The sequence below is a fragment of the Cupressus sempervirens genome, chromosome 9 (genome assembly GCF_028749045.1).
Source record: "Cupressus sempervirens isolate cs-2001-9-10 chromosome 9, ASM2874904v1, whole genome shotgun sequence".
Classification (NCBI taxonomy): domain Eukaryota; kingdom Viridiplantae; phylum Streptophyta; class Pinopsida; order Cupressales; family Cupressaceae; genus Cupressus; species Cupressus sempervirens.
The window spans coordinates 410,649,267-410,656,060 of NC_143126.1; the positions used below are offsets into that span (position 1 = coordinate 410,649,267).

Genomic DNA, 6,794 nt, shown 5'->3' on the forward strand with positions numbered 1-6,794 from the left:
AAGACTAGAAGGTGTTAGGACCCTACTTGCATATGCTGCATACAAAGGATTTAAGGTTTATCAGATGGATGTCAAATCAGCATTTCTCAATGGTATTCTGGATGAAGAAGTTTATATCGAACAACCTGAAGGCTTTATTGACCCAGACAAGAAGGACATGGTCTGCAAAATACACAAAGCATTGTATGGTCTGAAACAAGCCCTTAGAGCATGGCATGCAAGATTGCATAACTATCTTATTCAGATTGGTTTTTAGAGAACTAATGATAACAGTAGCTTGTATATCAAGGAAGGACCATATAACAAGATTGTTTTGGTAGAAATATTTGTGGATGACACTTTGTTTACAAGAAATGATGATCTATGCAAAGAATTTTAAGAGCAAATGAACAAGTAAGCTGAGATGTCAATGTTTGGTGAGATCTAATTCTTTGTTGGTCTTCAAATTCAGTAGAGTAAGAATGGTATCTACATCACTCAATCTAAATACATCAAGGAGATACTCAAAAAGTTTGAGATGGAATATTGTAAACCATTTGGAACTCCTATGTGTACTGGACTAAAGCTTACCAAGGATGATGAATCAAAAGAGGTAGATCAAACCTTATATAGATCAATGATTGGAAAGTTGTAGTGTGTAGTTCATACGAGGCCAGATATTGCTCTTGTAGTTGGTATTGTAGCAAGATTTTCAGCAAAATCAAGAGAAAATCACATGATGACAATCAAAAGGATCATGAGATACTTGAAAGGCATTGAAGATTATGGATTATGGTACAAATTTGGAGGTAATCTGAACTTGAAAGCGTTTACTGATGCAGATTGGGCAGGAAACATTGATGACAGAAAGAGTACAAGTGGAGGAGCATTCTTTCTTGGAAAGAGGTTGGTTTCTTGGACAAGTAAAAAGTAAAATTGTACATCCCAATCTATAACAAAAGCAGAGTATGTTGTTGTAGCAATAAATTGTTCTAATATTGTTTGGTTCAAATAGTTATTGGAAGGCATGAAGGTGGAGATCAAAGAGCTTATGTTATGTTTTGTGACAATACAAGTGCAATCAACATATCTAAAAATCTAGTGATGCATTCAAAAACCAAGCACATTTCAATAAAGTATCACTCTATTAGAGAATTGGTGTAGAATAAGGAGATCAAATTGGAATATGTCCATACAAAAGAACAAATTGCTGACATATTCACCAAGCCATTACCTAAGGATGCATTCTTATATCTAAGAGGTAAGTTAGGGGTCATTCCCCTATCTGAAGCTCACTAAAATGAATTTTTAGTGATGCATCAACAGGTATCAAGTTGAAGATTTTTCAATTGATGTAGCATAGTCATAGAAACATTGCATATGAATCATTACTCAAGGTACATTGTTACTCATTTGGTTTGTGTTGTCTTTGGCATGTGTTGTCAAAGAGGAAGAGTATACTATCATATCTTTCTAAAATTTGAATTTGTTTATGAAGAGTTTTCTGTTTGAAAAGAAGCTATGTAATTCCTTCACAAAGGGAGATTACAACATTAGAGAAGAGTTTGTGGCATAAAATCTAAGAGGGAGAAAATTTTCTATTAGAGAAAGACTTGTTCTCAAATTTCATCTACTATGACATGTTGTGTTGCCATCAATGTCAAATGGGGAGATTGTTGGATACAATTGTTCAATTGTGTGTTGTCTTTGATGTTACACAAATGTCATATCAATTATCAGACAGAGTCTACTGAGCTCAATTGGTCAGCAAAGCAAATTACAGAGTCTACCAAGCATTCCTGAAAGTTACTCTGTGGAAAAAGTTTTCTACTGAGCTCACTTGGGCGTTGAAGGTTTATGTGGTAGAAGTCAGTTTCTACCAAGCTCATAAGGTCAGTGAAGGAAAGTCAGTGTTTATTGAGTTCACTTGGTCTCCAAAGGATTTTGCAGAATTGACAGTGTTCACTAAGCTTCAGTTGGTTAACACTAGAAATTATTTATGGATCAGTGTTTACCGAGCAGGGTCGGCCAATGAAGGATTTCATTGTTTTGGGAAATAAAGTTTAATTGTTTTATATAATAATTGTAGCCGACTAATGTAATGATTATTGGTAATTGTAACTTGTAAATGAGCCGACTTGACAATTTGTAAGGTATAAATAAAAGGTCAAGATGTGAATTCTAAAGTATGAATGAGCGAGCATGCAAGTGTATTGATTGTGAAGAAGAAGGTGTGAGCAAATTTTGAAGAAGGATCAGATATCCTTGAGGAGTAGTAGAGATTTATTCAATCAGTGAGGATCTAGTGAAGCAGAATTGAGATCTGTATCAACAAAGTTCAGTTGCATCTCATTTAGGTCAACTCATTGTTACTTTCTCACAATTGTAGCAGTGATTTCTAAATCTCTTAACAGAGTTGGTTTAATAGCCATTTTGTAAATCCTTTAACATGGTGGACAGTTCTATTAAATTGTTCTAAAGTCCTCTAGCAAGGCCACTCCTAGCAGGGTGATTAAATCCTCTAACAAGGTCACACCTAACAGTGTGTTTTGTAACCTTTGACAAGGTTGGCTCCTAATAGGGCTCACTTCAGAAGAGTGAAAATCAGTAGCTAGTTACTTGGTAGTTTTTCCCATATTGGGTTTCCATGTTAAATCTGGTGTCTCTCGTGTTCATGTTATTTCTTTTGTGCATGCATGTTAAATTTCTATGAATGCTTAAAGATTAGTAATAAGTTAACATACATCTACCGAGTTACAACATTTTTTGTGTGTGTAACAACAGTAATTAGTTTTTAAGACATCTAGGGAATCTATAGATTTGTTTTTGTGGTAACTGATTCACCCCCCCCGGGCCTCTCAATTACTCCATCTATATTTCCAATAGTTTCAAATGTACAATTCATTTATCTGAACATCTTGAATTTGTAATCTAGTTTCTCCAAATTTGACTTAATAATTTTAGCTTCTTCCTTAAGAATGAGACAAGTCCCAAAGTATGATCATCATCTTGCCAAACCCATACAATATCTTTGAGAGTAGGTTTAAACTATTGATTACATAATTTTTCATATTATATTGTATGCCCATTGCCTTTTCTCAAGTCCACTACAAAGAATGAAGGTGTCACCTAAAAAATCTTTGCAAAAGATACCAAGTTACCTTTTCTTCCATTCTTATTTCATTTCATCTTGATTATGCAATCTATTTTCTTCATATTGAAGTTCAAAAGTTTACTTGCTTCCTCAAGCTTTGTGCATATACTAGAAAATGATTGAGTAGATGTAAAGCTCTTCTCACTTTTTGCTATGTTTTTCTCTTCAAGTAGGTGCAATAGATGAAGCCATGAGAAAAATAAATTACATCAAATACATTTTAAGCTTGATAACTTCTTTACATGGGTGTTATAAGGGGGATGAATTATGACTCATCTTGAAGCTCGCTTTGTCAAAAATTCTTCTAACAAGGTCATATCCTCTATCTCAAAATGTAAAGGTTTGCATTGTATTTTGAATAATGGAACTTCCATCAACTAGGGAATAATGAGTAAGGTTTTAGGATGGGGATCTAATAACGTGTCCATTATCCTTCTAACGTCACATATATGAAAACTAAGATGGACATTTAATTTATCAATTGTATATCTTATTGTGCATGACCATCAGATTGAGATCTTGAAAAGGTAGACAACTAGCCATCAAACAAACAAAATAGCCCCTCATGACCATGCATCTGCCTTGGCACCATTATAGCTTTTTCTTGTAATCATCTCTTGTGAAACATATGTAGGAGTACCAAAAGTTGTATGTGATAGACAATCATGCTTGAGTTGTTGAGTCATTGAACTTAATCCAAAATCTAAGACATTTAGATTGGTGCTCTGATCTAGAATCAAATTTTGCAGTCTCAAATCTCTGTAATAAACTCCCATGTTGTCACAAAAGTCCACTACATTGATAACTTGTTGGAAATGTTTCCTTGCTACATCCTCCTTTATCTTTCCCATAGCAACTTTGTTGAGGAGTTCTCCTATAACACATTCCATATCAAAATGGATTTTGGTATTTCTTTCCATGACTTAAAATAGTTGTACAATGTTGGGATGCTTGACTAGTCTAATCTTAATGTATGGCTTTTCATTTTCTTGTAAGTACATTTAAAAGAGTTGTTTACATGACTAGTAGATGATAAAATGAAGCGTTAAAATGAATAGTGATAATGTTGTTATCATAGTCACGAGTCATGGAAGACTGTGAACCATAGTGGAGAAGGATAACCAAATAATGAGAAAAACAATGATTTTCCTAGTTACAAAATGAAGTGATAGTAAATAAACAAAACTGAAAATGGTGATAAGTTACTGTTGCTGGACAACATTATCACACGAAGTTCAAAGCTAAATGAGAAAATGATTTCAAATAAGGACATGCGAGTGATTCAAAGGAATCCCTATTACATTTGAGAGAAGTCAAAAAATAATGGAAAATATGTTTTGTTCAATACTATAAAAACAATGAATGCATATGATAAAATACAAAGTTTTTTCTCAGAATCTGACAAGAATTCACCTGTCATAACTGATATCACTGTCTATTTCTGCTAAACTAATGGAATGAATGATTTCACATTACATAATATGTTGCTTGGTTTTTGACTTATCCTTGGTGAAATCTGGCTTGCAAAGCTGCTACCAATTCTTACACTGGGTGTTTTTGAATCCTTCTTTATGATTGATGAACCATATTTATTTGCAACTCACTTAGATTTTCCTTTACAAAATCCTGCCCTCCAAGATTTTTAGAATTGAATTTGGGGCTTGCCAAAGCTTTCCTTTTTACCAGATCTGGTCTTTTTTCTGTGGAGCTGGTGATGATCCTTTTAAAGAAACTTCCAGTTGGAGGAGTAGCTATGGGTGAATTATGTTTTGCTAAGTCTGTCAGAATATTCTTGGTACTGAGAATATTTTTCTTAATTAATGAGCTAAATCCTTTTTGAGTTGTATTCATTGCAGTATGATAATTCATATTCTCTTCCTCAATCAGGGTTTCCTCCTCAATAGGAAAACATCCAATATGCTCTTGAACTTGCTTTGCAAACAAGTGGGAGTTTGTGTACAGGGAATTTGTGATAGTTCTTTCACATAATATTCCACCTATAGGGATCAATGAATATGAATAATCAATCTCTGATGGATATCCCTTCCCCCAACATTTGATAGAGATTTCTAAGTGATCGCTAGAGTCTAAGGAAAGATAAGCCCATTGCACATCTGATGATGTGTAATTTCTACACTTCAACATTTGATTTATTGGAGTGAATAAGCGAATAACATTGTGAACATATGTAGCTTCCTTATCCCTATTCACAAGGTTATCCATTTCTCGACACTCTATAGGCTTTCCTACTATTGTGTAAGTCTTCCCCATTTTAAATCCCTATGATATTTCTATTTCATATAGGGACCCTAATCTTGTGCTTGGAAAAGGATTGTCATGACTAGTTGACTCAACAACATTTCTTGTTGAGGAAAACTTGTGGTAAGACTCCATCATTTACAACTTCACACAGAACTAGACTGTAGTCCAAATTGATTGGAAGGCTTCTTATTAACTGCAACTGACTCACTTAAACCACAATGACCCAGTTCTTTAACCACATTTCTTTTCATCAAAGGTGTCCTTTCAATGTCGCATTTGTCCATGCCACTTAGCCCCTTCTGGAAATAAAACTCTAAGACATAGCTCCATGTGAGACAAAGCTTGAAGCCTATCTGACAATAGAAGCAACCTAGGCATTAGGAGCAACATTTAAAAAAATAATAATTTGACTAGCTGTTGCAATTGTGACAACATGTTCTGATGGCTAGTCATCACTTGTACAACACAACTATCACAACAACATCGCAATTATGATAGCTAGTCCCGATGGATGAAGGCCACTTCCACAATACAACTATCACATCGACGTCGCAATTGGGACAACAAACTAGAAGCTTAAGACATTGTAATTATGACATCGTACTATCCCAATTGCTACGCCATGAACATGAACTATTGTCCCTTCCTTCTTCCAAGTTACACCAGTTAATTTCATCACTATTATGATGGATACCCTCGCTAATGCAATTTGCAACAACAAAAGTTTGACGCCCATCCAACGAGAGCCAATTCATGGTTTTGTCACTTAGACGATAGGTAGACATTGCAATTGCAATGACTTGCCATCACAATCAGGGTCCAAATGTACTAGTGTAAAATATTTTTTTGAAGAAACTTTCATGTTTTGTATAATTTACAACACCCAGCAATGATTAAACCACATTAAATGCAATGATTCAATATATATGTCAAAGACAAATATAAACACAAAGAAACCCTCATATTTAAGATGAAAAGTAGAAAAAACCACGGAGATTCACAAAAACTACAACACAAAGTAATAATTAAATCAATAATGTATACTATTTCTTTAGCATTTCCTCTAATTCTTTCTTTCTATCACATTTCATGCAATAATTTTGATTGAAACATATGATAAACAATGTAGGGAAATCAATAACATACACTCATTAACTGATAAATAACAGTGATATATTGCTACTTTATGATTTCTCATTTGGTAGTAGAAGACTAAAATCATTGACACACATGATGAAATAGAAGTAGCAAGAAGCATTCATAGGAGATAATTTTGGTAGGTAATGTTGATAAAAATGAGTAGGTTTAGGATTCAAAGGGCATAGTGATGCAGGAGCATCTTGGGTCCTTTGGTAATCTTGCATCAACAAAAAATATTTCCTTTTAGTTGTTCTTGTTT

General features: G+C 34.1%; 1 pseudogene; it reads right to left on the reverse strand.

The window, feature by feature from the left end:
- Nucleotides 1-2,910: 2,910 nt before the first annotated feature.
- On the reverse strand, nt 2,911-4,134 carry LOC149539031 (CBL-interacting protein kinase 2-like; annotated as a pseudogene).
- Between the last annotated feature and the right edge of the window lie 2,660 nt (nt 4,135-6,794).